This window comes from Epargyreus clarus, unplaced genomic scaffold (genome assembly GCF_041222505.1).
Source record: "Epargyreus clarus isolate Ecla_fem2 unplaced genomic scaffold, WU_Ecla_fem_2.2 ptg000008l, whole genome shotgun sequence".
Lineage (NCBI taxonomy): Eukaryota > Metazoa > Arthropoda > Insecta > Lepidoptera > Hesperiidae > Epargyreus > Epargyreus clarus.
This window is the reverse complement of record NW_027332216.1, coordinates 6,548,026-6,566,172: the sequence shown is the minus strand read 5'-3', so window position 1 is coordinate 6,566,172 and position 18,147 is coordinate 6,548,026. Positions and strand designations below refer to the sequence as shown.

The 18,147-nt window shown below is 33.4% G+C and overlaps 1 long non-coding RNA gene across 1 annotated transcript; it reads left to right on the top strand.

Annotated features, from left to right (window-relative positions):
* The first annotated feature begins 11,204 nt into the window (after positions 1-11,204).
* LOC140744277 (uncharacterized) lies at positions 11,205-12,163 on the top strand. Its single transcript, XR_012102541.1, has 2 exons — positions 11,205-11,477; positions 11,583-12,163. It is a non-coding gene; the product is annotated as an uncharacterized LOC140744277 (long non-coding RNA).
* The last annotated feature ends 5,984 nt before the right edge of the window (positions 12,164-18,147 follow it).

Here is an 18,147-nt window from a genome sequence, read left to right as displayed (position 1 = left end):
GCTAAAGATTTAATGAAAATATAAACGTTCAAATGAATCTGAAAAGAACTCTTGTGTATTATACGGAATTACATCATTGCCTTGATACACCATTTACAAATTATATAGTTAGACCTCTAGAGATTAATCAAATAAGGATCTCTATCCTCTAGGTCTCTACCTCTCGGTATGAACCAAGTATCCTAATTGCATTTGCAATAGTATAATCTCGAGTCGACCAGAAATCTATATTCCGAGTTTATTCCATCCATTCAAGTGATACAAATTATCCCGTGGAGTTCTTGGTACTCAAACTGTTGAGAACTTCGAAAACTTTCGCAGTTGGATGCATGAGGACTCGAACATTTACTTGGATCGAAGCAAACAACTATTATAAAGTACTTATCAATTGCAATTTTCTCGTGTTTGCTCGTTGATTTTAGTGAAATGTATTTTCCGCTTAAGTTATTTGATGATAATTGGCTTAAAGTCGGTTCTACGAAAACACTAGACTTGTTTTTGGTTGGTTTCGAGAACAACATTTCTGAATAACATGTCTTTGTAAGTGGTAAACGAGCAAGCAGTCCACCTGATGGTAAATGGTCACTGTCGTCCATAGACATTTATAACCCCATAGGGAACGGATTCTACCAAAAGCCATTCTCTAAAGATTTTCCACTTCTGAGGACTAAGATAATCACTTCTTATTTATAACTATAGGTTAAGAGTAATAATTAAGGTCGATCACAGTTGCACACTATCAATTACCGCTTACAACTACGTCAACAGTATTACAAAGTGCATGACAACTGTATAACATGACATGACATGGAGGTAACAGTAACATGTCACGTGTAACGTCATTTCTACTACAAATGATGGATCGCTTGACGTGAGGCAATTAGAGTCATCACTCACATATTGCCTTATAATATGTGTAGTATTCCCACAGTACTCCAGTTCAATATGTGTAATGCGTATAACCTTTTATAAGAGTATTTATTACGGATGCCTATATTCAGTATAAGGTCATTATATCATTTTAGCAATGTAATTGAGCACCGAAACGGCTGAAAACTACAATTTATTTTTCATCTATTTGTGCCACTTTTTGACGAATAAAATTGTAACTTAGGACTTCAAGGAAATCATTTCTAAATCTAAGAAGTGGTTATAATATCTGACGAAAGAAAGAAAATACAGTTTAAGGTTGGAGAGGGTAACAAATATAACATTACTCGAGAACAATAAATAAAACTCTATCCAGGAGTTAACTCATCGTTTCTCTTTTGTACCTACCTCAAATTAATTTCGGTATTTTTTACCTTTTTACAGCTTCATGAACTATTTAAAGACTATTTCAGTTTTAGTCGCAAAGCTGATATAACACAATTAACTTAACATGTAATTTAAATACAAGGAACCCATTTATTAATAACATTTATATTAACAAGAATACCGTTATCCAATATGAGATTTTATACAGTATTTACCTCGATAAACATATTTTATCGTAAAACAAACATTCATAGTATGGAGGTGAAAATTGTACATTACGAATGGATTCAAAAGAAACCCGTCACTCCCTAACGACAAACACAAAGCACACGAAATCCTTAACAGCGGAAACGTTTTCATAATAATACATTTGCGCTTCTACTGCTCCAGACGTGAGTATTATATGCTTACAAGCTTATGTACTCATGTTTGAGAGTTAAAGGGCGTGTCGTTGAAATAAGTAAGATAATGTTGTTTTTGCTTCCTAGAATGTGACAATCATAATACTTAAAAATAAATTATAAAATCCACAATTTGGTATACACCCTAGTGTACCAATTACCAATTAACTATCTAAAGAGATGATATAGGTATCATCTCTTTAGATAGTTAATTGTATCAGGCGTTACTTTGCGGAAATCAATGCTATTAAGTATTAAGTCGGTCGTATTCCTACTAGTATACTAGTAATATTCCTACCTGAGGTCGGCCACAGATGCGCCGCTACCCCTGAGGATAAAGCTGGAACGCCTTGGAAAAATATGCCTCCCTTACCACACCCTTCAAAACGGAACACAGCAGCGCCTAACACTGCTGTTATTAGGTAGAATAGGTGTGGCGGTGGTGCCGCCGGAGTCGAACCACAAAGGGTTCTACCACCTTCAAAATCTATCCGCTATTCTAAATTGATTTAGTTACAAATATATATGGACAGTAGTGACCATTAGCTATGAGGTATGCAGCCCACCTCCGTTACTTCTTAATTTATATGACAACAAAAACGTTATACCCCATCGTTACCAAGGATCTACTTGGGAAAAATATGGAAAGCGCGTTTAAAGAACTTTTACTTCCAAAAGAATTAAGGTAGTAAGTAAGGTATCGCGGTCTCAAATTAATTTATATCATTCGTAAATTGAATGATTAATTTCCTTGTAATCAAAAAATATGGAGGAAGAAGGTTACCTATTTAGAACCACGTTGCTAAGTAAACAAATTTATTTAAGTGTCAATTTAATTCCATTATGGTGACTTTTAGAACAGTTGATAAGTTTCTGTTATGATTCTACACTTTTGAGCTGAAGACCTACATTTTAATCCAAATAACATATATTTGAAAATATGTTTTTTTTTTTAATTATTACCACGCTTTTATTATCTTAGTATGTATGTAAGCATGTACGTAACAGAGTAACGGAATCTTTTAACCCGATTTCTATCCACTTTGAACGTTCAGGTTAATTCAAATTTTTGAAAAATTATTAAAAACCGACGACAATACACGATTTTAATAATTTTGTACCATTATCCTTATCAACATACCCAGGATTAACGATTTTCGAGGCGAGAGAAAGCGCCTTAGAGAAAGTTCACGCCAAGTTACTAGATAGATTGTTAGTTTTGAAAAATAATAATGTTATTTCCCTATAACTCAAATGCACTGAAACATATCTATAATGCCATCTTGTAGAATGATTTTTAGGATTCCGTACTCAAAGGGTAAAACGAAACCCTCCGCTGTCTGTTCGTGAGTCACAGGGCTTTATCTCTTATACCGTAATAGATAGATACATGATTTTTTTACAGACAATGCATAATTATGGTCGCTATAACAACAAATACTAAAAATTTACAAAATTAATATAGTTCAAAAAACTAAAAAAACACGCTTTTATGATAAAATCAACTAAAAAGCAGAAAATAATTTTCAATCTAGGAATCAATTAAGGAACAGTAAATAGTATAATTGTGAAAAAAGCGTGGGGAGCTCCACTTATCAGTTTTCGAAAAGCACCCCACACTTTTTCCTAGTTTCGTAGTGATTTATCATAAAAGCGTGTTTTTTGGTTTTGGGAACTATATTTTATTTTACTAGGCACATGTATGGTGCGTTTTGAGCTTGAATGAAGCTTCTTCTCCATAGCGACACACCTGAAGCGATGTTGGTTAGTTGACGTTCAAAAAAATGTCCAGTGTCCACTTTTTTTAATGAATTTTTGCTAACCCTGAGGACTAAGTTGGAACGCCCCATATGAAATATTTCCCTTACCACGCTCTTCAAAGCAATATGCTACGATCATATTTCATCTTAAATCAACCCGTGAACACAGTAAGAAAGACACTTCAATCTACACGCGACCTTATAAGAATCTATACAATCAGATAGATCTAGATAGTTTCTTGCACACCCAATAAATGGCTCTCTAGCCACCATTTGCATGTGTCTACAGCATGTTACAAAGATTTATTCGACCGCAAATACCGGAATAGTTCATCCATGTTTGCTGGTGCATCTGTCGTGTGGTCGATTTGTCGTAAGGGTATAGTATAATGTGTCAGGAAATAGCCTAAGTATTTTGAACCTTTTTATATAATTTAAGTACCAAATAAGCATATTAAGTGGTTTTTACTTTCCGTACACATGTACAGTCAACCCCAAATAGAATTAACATCGGAAATCGATCACGGATATATAGCTTTTCCTGAGGACTATATTAAATTTTCTCGTGTAAGTGTGGTTAATGTAAGACACGTATAGAAAACGTTTCATCTTATTTCTCAGGAGCAGCAACTCAATTGTAGCCTACCCGATGTATAATTACCATCTTAGCTGAGTTCAATTACAAATGTCCATGTGTAGCAGTGACATCGTAGTCGTGTGATCATAGTTCAAAAAATCCATGCTCATTATAGAAGCTTACGGCGAAGACTTCGTTGTGAATTTTCTATCTTAACAAGTTTTGACGCAGAAAACCTAGACATTTTCTGAGAATAAAGTTCTTTATGTCACATGTGAAATTGAACATCAGGTGAAAGTCCCGTCAACATCAGTTTTGCTCTAAGATCTCGTAGACAGCTTGATAGACATATATCGAAACATAAAATGGCTTTTTATCTTCAAACTAGAACTGAACTAGAATCTGACAGCGCTTAAACCGACATTAGTTCGGATGTTGAGTATTTTTTTTTAATTTCATATCATATTTAGGACATTATTTGGTGACGAATATTTATTCTTTCTCGAGGCTAATGTTTTTCGAGCGTATGTAATATACATACAACGTTCTTTGGCATCCCCTACAGCCCAAACAACTCATCGGATTTAAACATATAAGATGACGTTAGATTCTACTAAATTGTGGAATTTACATTCATGATCTGTTTTAATTTTGCGACTTAACCTGAAATATATTTCACGCTATGATGATACCATAATTTTAAAATACGATATTCTTTAACAACTTAATTGCAGCTATCGCACTAGCTTTATCATATTTTGAGATGTAATGGATGGCACCTTCAGGTAACTTTCTTTGTTGAGTTTGTTGGAACCTCTATAACAACACACATATTTGTGTATGAAATATTATCATCCCGCTCTTCGTTCCAAACTACATACTTTATGTATTGTCAACATAACTCTTGATTGAAAACAAACAAGCTTCATAACTTTGTTGTAATCCTTGCCAACATTCGTTGTCCCACTTGACTTTGGAATTGTAAGAAAATATTTCAGTTAAACGAGCTAAAATTGAATGGGTATTCGTACATCGTACTGGTACAAAAAATAAAATACTGCATTTTCAATTCAGTCTACCTGTCTATCTTCTCCTAATTTCTGTTATTTTAAAAGTGAAGTGTGCGTAAGGTATATTTGTATACCCAAGTATTTCATTTTGTGTTGTGTCTCAGCTGTTTGTTTATCAATAATCCTGTGGGTGTTATATATTGGTCTTAACCACCATAGTTAGGCATTCGCCTTATACAAAATTATCAAGAAGTCATCTGATCCTGCACCGCCGCCGTGCCGTGGGAACGCTGACTCCGCACCACCGCTCCGTTCCCATCATCCGTCCCGAACGTGGGAATTCACTCTGGGCGCTAACGTTGCCCCAGCAAGTCACTTAGGATAGTTAGTTATAATTTAGGTTAGATTTGTTATAATTTAGGTGGTGCGGAGTCAGCGTTCCCAAGGCACGGCGGCGGTGCAGGATCGAATGACTTCTTGATAATTTTGTATAAGGCGAATGCCTAACTATGGTAGTTAAGGCCAATATATAACATGGGTACCAAGGTATTTCTTTATGTATAACTTTGTATAGTTTCTGATGCATTTGTGTTTTTAGTAAAGAACATAATTCGTATTCGTCTGGATATATAAAATAACAAGATAAAATATTTATGACATTCTGTGGACAATATTTTCCACTGCAAATGTGTTTCAAATAGGACAAGTTTTATCTCGACTGTTTATGAAATGATTTTGCTATCACTGGTTCTTTTTTTGGTTTAAGCTGACCGCGTTTGCTAACTATGACTCGGCGTTTTATTGCGACGTTCACGACGATCGGAGTATGAATTACTGTCGAGTTTGCTCCAGCGGACTTCAAAAGAATGTGGCATATGAGTTATGCGAATCTTTATTCGCGAAGCTCCGTAGCAGAGACAATAATTTCACAACTATCACATACTTTGTAAAGAAGTTACATTACAGAAAAGATTCTAGAAAGTTCCGTTCCATAAATACCATAAACAATACGACAGTTAATGTGAAGAGACGCGGTAGGATGCAAATATCTCCGGGCGTAGTGGCACGTGACGCAGTTCACGTCGTGACGTGAATACCAAGTCACGTCTGCAGTCGGGAACTGAGCGACTGCTATACTGTGAAGTCGGTGTAAGCTGCTAGAAGCGGTGGCCCTTATCGCACACGTGATTTGAATGCCGCCCACAAATTTATTCGACCAATATGACGAAAATGTTTGCGACTATTGCGCTTTGAATACGTAAACCTTCAAACGATTGTAAATTTAAATTTTATTTTTATACGACCGCGGATTAGGATTCATTGTGGTTATTTCAGTTCCACGTGAATAGATTTTTACTAAACCGCTTACTTCAAATATAATATGAAATACAATAAAATATATTACATACACATTTCAGACTCAATATATGGAGATATTGAGGACACTTGTTTTTTTATAAAGATATTATTATGATTCGTATTTAAGATTAATTAAACTTTATTAAGGCTGCCTTCAAGTAACTAACAACATCATTATTATTAAGATTTTTAAAATAGTGCTTAATATAATTAACATACAAATAAATACATTAAGGACATTTTTGAAATGTAAATGGGTAACATATTCACAAATATTGCGATTATCTTTCAGAAATAGAAATAATTACGATAAGCAATGTAGAACTAAGGTAAAGCTTAAAATAACAAAGTTAAAGCGTAACAAAAGATAATAATGTTCTCCTGCAGTAGCAAACAATTATATGTTTGCTGCTGCAGGAGGGATATAATAGTATTCTCTCTTTGTAATGCCTTACCCCAAACGCAGTTTATGCTTACCGTAACTAGACTGTTTCCGCTGTATTTGATTGTACTTGGGATGGGGTTTATATTTCTATATTTTACCCGCAGAGATACAGGTCTGTGAGTAAAAGATAAAACAATTGTGCTTTTACCCTTTTCAAAGTTTCTGACTTAGTAGGGGCATAGTTTTGACATGACTCTGGTGTCGAAAAAATTACACACGTGTACAACACTTGAACAAGTTAAAAAATAATAATATAAAGAAATAAAATATATTAACACAATCCGTTCGACATAAATAAAGAAAAATTTGCGATTTTAAGAAAAAACACATGCTTATGAGAAAAACTTAAATGTACCCGTACAACGCTACGCCTGTTCTACGAACAAAACAGACATGAAACTTGCACGAAGTTCACAAAGCAAACAAACTAGAATTGTACAAGGTAATTCTGAACAGTCAGGCAAAGCATAACATTTACGATGCCCCCGAAGGCTTGCACGATTTAAGGTAATGTATGCCCGCTCTGTTGAGATGGTTTGGACTAGGGTTACCGGTATCTGTAGAGTCTCGCCTGGATAAATATTTACACACCAGTTATATAATGCGTCGGGATGCAGCAGCCAGGATACAGAAAGACCTAATTACTTATATAAAAGTATTTAATCAAAACAGAATGTTACATGTTTTGGATTAAATCTAACCTAAATTATAACTGACTATCCCTGCTGGGGCAATGTTAGCGCCCAGAGTGAATTCCCACGTTCGGGACTATACGATGGAAACGGAGCGGTGGTGCGGAGTCAGCGTTCCCACGGCACGGCGGCGGTGCAGGGTCGGATGTCTTCTTCATAATTTTGATTAAGGCGAATGCCTTACTATGGTAGTTAAGGCCAATATATAACACACCCTCCATATGTCCAAGCATAATAGGATAAGCTTGAAACTTCGTGATTGATTAATAATATCTAAACGTTTGAATAATTAATAATAGGCCATAGTCACTTCACATACCATTGAAAACTTTGTTTTTAAGAGCAGGTAATGTATGTACGCTCTGTTGAGATGAGTTTGGACTAGAGTTACCGGTATCCTAACATGTATGGCAATAGAGTCTCGTCGAGACAAATATTTACACACCATCCGTAATTCGTTGGGTGTTTGGTCAAGTAGAATGACGCGCTACTTGTAAATTTGTGATTGATTAATATAATAATAAAAACGATTAAATAACTTTTAGACCAAAATAGGCATATCCTATTAGTGTATAATAAAAGTAGTGTCAATTTTATCGGGCTTAATTTTCAGAGATAGCAATGCATCTGTGGCATATATCATTAGGTAGGATAGAAAAGATGGAAATTACAGGACTTCAGTCCTATATGCGGCGTTCTGGGGGTAAATTACAGATATTACATAAGAGTATATGGACCGCGTTGGCCTATATATCTACATCAGGTCGACCACCTATTTCTATGCCATAGGAAAAATCTCACTCATTGTATATTTCAATTCTTTTACCTTAATAGACTTTCATAAGGCTAGATAGATATTATGATTCAATACAACATCGCTCCTTTATTCATTTAAAACCACGTATAAAATTCATATATAATGTCGATATATTTTCCCAGAAACATTTTATCACTGTACTGTGCTGTATTTACAAAAACAAAATTGCCACTATTTTCTGAAATCATGTGAACTATCTTTTCAATACATACCTCAGTAATAATTCATTTATGTTATATTATTCTGCAGTCGCAGTTTCATGTTACGAATATAGCCGAAATAAAATTATCAATTACGATAAAATAATATTTTAAATATATGCACTACCTTGAAAAGAAACGCCTTAAAATGAAAGGAAAATTAAAAAAAAAGCTGAATAATTTAATCCGTAAAAGTATGTTAATAATATAATATTTAAGTATCACAAATATTATTGAACAAAATATTTAACCGCAGGAGTACATAAAGCACATAATAGTATAATCTTGTTCTGAAGTATAATTACACGGATTCCACCATGCGTTTACATTGTTCTGACAGTTTGCAAATTACTGTTTGGAATCACAAGGCTCTTAATAATATGCGATTATATTTTTGTGGGCAGTAATACGGTATGAATGTAATATTTAAAGTAGGAACTTAACTTTTTAAAGTAATATTACATGCAGTCTAGCAATTAATGCAGCCTAGTAATCATTTTGCTTATTGATTATGAAGATTCCCGGTTTGATTGTCGTCAATTTGTATCTCGTGCGTGTGCCCATGCCACGCATATATCACACGTATTTATTTAAGTTGCAAAATTATCTTCATATACCTATTCATTTTTTACAATATCTCAGGGTTGAAAGATTTCTAACAATTATCCTCTAACATTTACCTCTAACAAGTGATAATAAATTTCTATTGAATACAAAACATACTAAGTAGAATTATAGTTAGTCCCAATTGATTTTTGAATGTTATAAAAAGGCATTACAGTTGAAATTCAGAGGGTAATCTTAGCTTATCATCGTTTAAAATAATATTTTATCGAAAAGCTACGTCATTCAAGGAAATTGACAGTGACAAACGTTCTCATATTAAAAACCTAAAATTTAATGACGTAACGTCTTAATAAAATGCAAGTAGAAATAATTTATTTCATTATTTTAATTTTCTATTATAATTATCATTATAAGGCTAAGAGAAAATCGTTAAAAACATGTTTTTTCTTTAGTTTAACATAATAACTTTTTCTTTTTTGTTTGTTTAGTAGCAAACAGGTGAAAGTCAGATTATTATTTATTTTTTAAAAAAAAACCGTTATTTTGACGTTACATTTCGAGGTTAATTATAAATGTCGATAGGCGGCAGTGACCACTACCGATCGGGAGAAATATATTATATTCGCTTAGAAACTTTTAAAAAGTACTTGTAGGGTTTTTCCTACTTTGAGAAGATTTTCATATCTTTCGAACATACTGGCCTCAGAAAAGTAAATATATGTATCTGGATCACATATTAAGCGTGGACATTTTATTACTCAGAAACATTTCAAATGGAACTTACGAAAACCAATTTATCATTATGAAACTAATTACCTTCATACCATCGCTTAAATTTCAGAACATTTAAACTTGAAACGTTGCGGACAAGTAATCCCTTCTAGGCATAAGGGACTATCATAATGAAAATAAATGGTTAGAAATCCATTATGAGAACACGATAGTTCATTAGTATGAAACATTATACTCTGTTATTACAGAGCGAATGTTACAACGATGTGCTTATTAAAATTGGAAATGAAATAAAAGGAAAATCTGTGTCGAATTCTTAGAGACTTTTTACCTTATTTATACAAATAGATAAAAGTAGCCTTCAAAATTATTTTTATTTTATAAGCTTTAATACCAGCTTATTTCTTCGTTTATTTGGTCATTACGCTAAAAACGTAATTTGTTTTATTATGACTGTATTTGACGTAATAATTTTGAAATTATATAAATAATAAACAATATATACTAAAATAATAAAACATTGCCACTCCCGAGGCACTATCACCACATCTATTTCTGACTTATTACAGTATTAAGTACTGCAGTTTGCTTTATTCGATAAGGTAGAAAAAATTACAAGAGAAACATTTTAAAAGACGCGTTCCTACTTAGTTCTAGCTAACAGCGAATCTGTGACCGACTTCAGGTACTCTATAGATCTGCGGTCGATTATAGATACTCATTGATTACGGGTGGTTTGCATGTTCCTGTATTATTTCTATATAAGAATATACCAAAAATATGAAAAGATATTTACAAGATAATATAATTTACGTAACGGATTAACAAGATAAGTCGATCCATCGCAACCACGCGTGATACGAACTCAATTACGGAGGCATCACAAAGTTGATTATCAAGCCCTCAGAAGTTCTTCGCTCACCCTGAAAAAAGTTGAAATGACCCTCCTCAGATGGTCCTACGGAGATTATTGAATTCCACCAACATAATCCGGCGGGAAGCAGCTGCGACCCGCTCTTAGGATCCATTCCTCTATTTACTCTAGCGACCCGGTAATGGTATATTCATTAAACGGAAAACGCGTTTATTAGGCATCTTTGAGACGCTTTTTCTGTCACGTTCTATGTTACAGGATTAGTGTGTCGTCTTATTAAGATATTGGTTGAGAAGCGCTGTTGCTAAATATACTTCACGTTGTCTGATATATAGGTATTTTAGACGTAGCATGTGATACATTAAGATATTATAGGTATACGTCTATAGTCAAATTTATTTTGATAACACTGGTCTGCAACAAAATCCTCCTTTAGATAAAAAATAGATTTCTATGAAGAGTTAAACGTGCTGAATCCAAATCTGATTTCCATTTTTTGCTGACACGTATAGTTTTTTTTTTAAGGATTTTTTATTACTTCTTATAATTCCTGTTTTTCTCTCATATTTTTTGTACTAACACTGCTTATAACTCTGCTTCAATCAGCTTATATCGCATTTGTCCACGCAAAACTGGTTTACTGTGTTAGAGAGAGATAGAATGATATTGTCTCGCATTGTTTTTGAACAATTACACGCGCTTGCGCAGTTTGGAAAGCAACTCCGTGGCGCTCAGTTGGTTAAAAAAAAAATAAGTGATTGTTTTCGTTTTATTCAACGTATTTTGGTAAGTAACAAATTATATTGATATGTGTAGTGAAAATTAATAAGTATTCTAAAACATAGAGCTTATATATATTCACATTTTGAAATTAATTTAATTTTGTTGTAGGTACAAAATGCCAAGAACTTGCAAAAATTCACCAAACGTATTTTGCGACGTAAGTGGTGAATTTGTTGTAAAATCACAACAAAATAAAATATCAGGCCTAATCAAAACTGCGTACAAAGGTTATTTTGGGTTTCTAGTTGACGAAAGGAAAAAAAAATTAGCTTCCGAAAATATGTTGCAACACTTGTTCAAGAACGCTACGAGGTTCGTGTGAAGGAAGTCCATGCCACTTAAAACACCTGTGGTTTGGAGTGAACCCCAGAATCAAGATAATGATGATTGTTATTTTGGTATAACGGAGATAAAGGGCTTTACGAGAAAAAATAGGAATAAAAAAAATATTGTTCAAAAGACATATACATAGAGAGACGTTATAATGGGAAATGGTCAGAAGCAATGCTTGCTGACTTTTGCTGGTTAATTCGCCGTGAAACACTGATGGAAAATATGAAAACTACGAAGTAAAATACTACATTATACTGCGTATTAGAATAAGATAGATTGTTTTTAAATATTTGATACCAATTATATGTAATATTCTCACAATTATTAAAGTTACGATTTCAATTACAAATAAAAAAGGAGTTTTCTTTATAAATTCCATTACAAAAAAACTGTATGTGATACATAATTTTCAAAACTATATTCCTTTTTAGCAGTATCAAGTATATAATAAACCATCACAATAATAAGAAGGAGGGCAAAAAATTTTTTTTTTGCAGACCAGTGTAATTTAAAATAAGGGATTATTATCTAGTGGTTTTAATCCAACATAATCCTTTATTTTCACGATTAGATAATTAAACATAGGTAGTTCTTGAAAACGCATATTTTGTACAATATTTTAATTGTTATGTATATATATATGTATGTATATATATATGTATGTATATATATATATATATATATATATATATATAACGGAGTAACAGTTTAAAAGGCGTGACGTCAGCACCGCTGACGTCATAATTATTGTTATGATGTTGATAAATGACTCGATGAAACCTTCGAAAGCAAACCACACGAGAATTGTTGAGCTTCGTTTATTCTTCGGGCAGCATAACGACGTCCTAAGGAGGTCCGCACTGTTCCACAGCTCGAGCAGTAATGTCCCGATGTCGCCAGTACGGCCCTTTTTATAGGACCGGCGCACGTGCACTTGTTTTTCTATTGAAGATGCAGGTAGTTTTACCTCAGGTGTTTAATCATTTCATTTTATAATAGGAGAACTGCCGTATTTGCTCCGACATATATGTTTTGCTCACTCGCACTATTAATTCATGCAATCTCAACTCGACCCTTGTGCGTGTGCACTAAAACCCTATTAACTACATTCAGCCTACGAATAATAAATGTTTCTGACTTAAATAAATATTCTATGCTTAATTAGAAACCTTAATTAGATTCAAACAACACGCACGTAATTCCGAGAACAGCTCATAATAATATAGGTACTCTGTCAGTCATTTCTACGGGAGCTTTGCTACATCATATGTTATAGGAAATTTCCTCATACTCCATAAATAATACACCATATTGTGGAGCAAATGATTTGCGAAGGTTCACAGATTTTTACGTGCTATAAAACCTATTATGAACCAATCAGATGGAAGCCGCGTTGATGCAAACGATAACAAGCTTTATATTTAGGGAGATTGTGTTGAAAATCCGTTTTGGTTTTTGCTGGACTGTCAGCTTTGCAGCCAAGTCTTTTAGTTTTTATGCGGGTTTTAAATTAGTTTTGATGCAAATACGATTCAATTTTTAGAGCATATTACGGTTTTATAACAAAACAGAGATGAAAAATATTTGGTTAGAAGCTTAGTATGATCATCGTATGCTTTATGCATATTTGTCAATATTTTGGGAGTAATCTATTTTTTTCCGATTATACGTATGTATATACCTACATTGATAAGTTATAATTAAACAATATACCGCAAATATATACATTACCTATTTCATTCAATTCAGAACTCATCTCGCCAAACGGTATGGATAATATTGATACAAGAGCTTTAGGATCGTTATTAAATAATTTGGACCGGTATTGATAAATAATTTGAAATATTTGCTAAAAAAATAGGCAACTCATACTGTTTGGAATAAATTAAATCGTGGTTGTAGTTTGTCGGTATTTAAATCGTATCAGTAAATATTGCAATTGATTGAGCAAACGCTTTTACCGCTGTTGCACTTGTTTAGTTTTCACTTAAAGTACCATAAGGGTAATGGTACTTGTATTAATAATTCAGTTTCAGTCGACAATTAATGTTTAAAGTTTGCTTTAACTGCGAATACCATATGTATATTATTCTGATACTAATAAATTTTAAACAATTTATTCTAAAAAAAATTAAAATTGCAATTAAAATTTCTAGCGAACGTAATATTATTTAATTATAATTATAAAAGTAGTAGAAAATTATAAGTTTTTTTTTTATAATATAGGAGTAGCAGACGAGCATGCAGTCCACCTGATGGTAAGTGGCTACTGCCGCCTATGGACATCTGTAATCAACCCCAGATAGGTATACATATTCCTACCTGAGGTCGGCCACAGATGCGCCGCTACCCCTGAGGACTAAGCTGGCACGGTCGGATGAGTATGTTTTCCTTACCACAGCCTTCAAACCTAAAACTTTACTTAATAGATGACTATAAATTGAAACTATATTCTATGTGTCTAATAATAAATAAATACTGTTATAGTTATTTAGTTATAAGTCTACTATAAGCATGCTATGGAAGAGCGGAGCCACCCAACACAGGCATTAAAACGCTCAAAGGATGGCTCCAATCATTGTCTGTTAAATAACCCATTTTGTAGACCGCAATAAATATATTTTTGATTTTGATTTATTTTTATGTGACTTCCAAAATTAAGAAAAATCCAACAATATCTCATACATTAAAATCCGTAAAGTCGCTGTATTTGGTAAAGTTTGGGCTGTATGGTGTGCCAATGAATGAGACACTATACACTAGACACATGTACATGACACACACACACAGTACATGATACACTAGAAAAACATTCCTCCTCAGTCGGAAAAAAATTATCACAATGAAAAATGAACTAGGATAAAGCGTTGTTTGACAAAAATATCGAAATCCGAAAGTGGATCCTTTGGAGGAAATACGAACTTTCACGGTTATATTGAAAGAGAAATTCGACGTGACACAATGCAAAATCCGGATCTTATTGAAAATATTTCAATTCAGATGGAAACAATATTATATGCACGAATGAAATTATTTTTACAAGTAACACGAGGTACGTTGGATCAAATATCTTTTATTGTATAAATATTGATACTGTTTTTTCTGTTTTTGTATGCTTGAAGAATCATGCACGATTTATTCCTCGTATGTGAAGAGAAAATAGCGCAAATAAAATTGCGTCTTTCAAATTCACGACTAGTTTTGTTTTATTCATCAATCAATCAATCAATAAAGTTATTCTTCAGACTGTAAGCCCTGGTAGTAGATTATCATCAATATTTATTGTCCCTCTGCTGGATACGGGTCTCTTCCCACGCAGAGTACTATTTGCGCCATAATCCACCACAGAAGCCAAGTACGGTCACACACCGTTGAGAACATTTTTTTAGAACTTTCAGGCATATATGTTTTGTTTAAGTTTTTACAAATATTTTAAGCTGGGTTTAAAGCCAAATTTCTAACATCTAAACTAGATGTTTTATAGCCATCAGTAAAGCAAGTGTTGTCTCTTGAATAATATGCTTTTGATTTGAATTGGCACCGAATAGGACCCTAACCCGATCCCTTACTCCAGTCTTACCTTCATCACTTCCGGACGCAATAGAATTAAATCTGATCGAAGTGACATCACTGAAGATATATGAAGATTAGATGAACCCATAGATGACATTTTCGAAATTGATAGAATCTATCGGGCCAGCGCGGATATCTTTTTAGTCAATGAAAAATAAATTGAGTGGGGAGGTGGCTTTACTTTTGGCATGTCGCATAATATATGGAGATTTTCAAATACTTAGAATATGACTTTATATATGAGTAAAAAATATATGATGAATATCTAGAAGAAGAATCTTCTTCTCCATAACGAAACACCTTGTGAAGTGGTGGTTGTATTGACATTGAAAAAGTGCTCTGTAAATATCATATTTTAAATAAAAAAATGGATTTGAAATCGAAATTCAATTCAAATGAATTTAATACTAATATATTACATTTCGTATTTATTAAATTTTCCAAATGGTTTTCATTGGCACAAAATAACTTGACGCTAAAAAATTATTTCTCTCCTGTTTTGAAATTATGTTTGTACAAGTCCCACGGTTACGCACTTTAAAAATAAGAAATTATGGGTTTTAAATTTTTTCTTATTTATTTTAATAAAATTGAAATAACAAATTATAAACATTATTTTATAATATTTATTACTTACTAACACTATCGTACACCAAGTAATAAGCTAATTATGGTAAAATCTAATAATGCGGGATATTATTTTTGTTTATGAAACAATGCAAATACTTTTTGTATTTTCTAAAAGCAAACATAGTAAAGCATTTCAACCAACATTTGTTGTAGCATTAATTGTCAATTTCTATGCATTAAATATTCACCTTGCATATTCATGAGTAGTCTAATTCCATAGAACTACGAGTGTTTCTGTATTTGTAGTATTTACATTACGATTTGAGATAGTACTGCGAATCTGAAAACGAGATTCGTGTAGAAACTAATATTAGTTTTAACTGTTTTAGTTAACTTTCATATGAAAGCAGATGAAATCGATGAAATGAAATGTAAAACACACTTCGCTACACTTTACAATAAAATATGAGGAAAAGTAAGCTACAAATTGTTCCCCAGTATTCGAACTATATTGAAAATATTCAAGAAATTCTCAGAAAAGTGTAGTTTGATTCAGAAACGAAAATAAAATTTTTAAAAACGATTGTATCACAAGCCTTGTTCTGTGAAAAAGTATACATTTTATTTCAACTTTCAACATTTATATTAAATTTATTCTACCTAAATTAAGTATTGCAGAAACAGATATGTTGAATTATTCCGAAAATAGGTTTGAACTGTGTATACATAAAATAACTTTAAAATTGCGTGTGAATTTACTACATTCTACGCTTTTATTATCGAAGTTAAAACAGTAAGCCACAGGCTGGTTATCATCAAACCGCTCTATAATTGACCAAGTCAATTAATGCAGACATAAAGAGCACCCGAAACAAATTTAAATAACAAGCGTTAAAAATTACAAGCTTTACGGCGCGCGGTACAAATTAAACTTTTAAGCCAGAATTTTCCACTACGAGGACCATCGACGGCCGTGATTCGTGCACAAACTAGCGGAGAACGGACACACCACTCTGTAATCTGTCCCAGCAAGCCATGTGCTGCATAAATTAGCTGTAGTTAAAAGCACCCTTTTAATGGGCCGGCCAAATGAATGGGCAACGTCGGTTTGCTCGACACTTTACCGAATTTTGAGCGGATTCGTGCGAGAGTGTACTACGAGCCGGTACGCCGGCCGCAACCGTTTTACATTGCGGAATTGTTAGAGCCGGTACGCCGACCGCAATCGTACATTGCGATTTGCTTCGACGCGTCGAATCGTTTGATGGAAATCGATGTCTAATTAAACGTACGAACCACTTAATCTAATTGTAATTACTTCGGAGGTATTTGTCTCATAATCAGTTGATTGAAAACGGTTATATAAGCATAGGTAGTTATGTGTATATCCTATGTACCTATGAATGATTGTATGGATCTCAGGCGCAAGTTGTCCTTACCGAACCACATTATAAGGATAAATTTCTAATATTACGACTTATGTTATATGTGTAAGAATGATGCAGTTCATATTCAGCTAAATGTTATAATTATATTTATTGTCAATAATAAGACAGCCAATGAAACAAGTCAAAATAATCACAATTTAATAACTGAAAATTCTACTTTAGAACTGATCTTTGATATAGAAAGAAAAAATCCTCTGAGAATAAATATAAATCGGTAAAACGAGGGATTTTATCCAATAGGGCATTGTCCGTCAAATGCTGATTACTTGGTGCGTCGTAGCACGCCGCTATTTTAAACGGTTGCGGTCGGCGTACCGGTTCCTAACTACACTTGCTCACTTCCACAAATCCGCTCCAATTTCGGTAATGCTCGCACTAACCGGCGTTGCCCATTCATTTGGCCTTTCCATTAAAAGGATACTTTAAACTACAGCTAATTTGTAAAGCACGTGGCTTGCCAGGACAGAAATAGAGTGAAGTACCGCTCTCTGCTAATTTGGTCACGAATCACACAGGTCGAATGTGGTATTGCCGGTAATTAAACTTTTAAAGGTTTAATTGGGGTCATTGGAATAATAGTGGGTATTAAAACTATTGATTATTTTCTCTTCAAATAAAAATAACTATCATGTACTTGTAGGTAAACGTTTAATGCAACGCTTAACCGTTTTAGGCTTATTTACGGAAAATATTTTTTACAACATAATTACGGCCATCAATTTTTAGCCAATATCATTAATTATTACAAT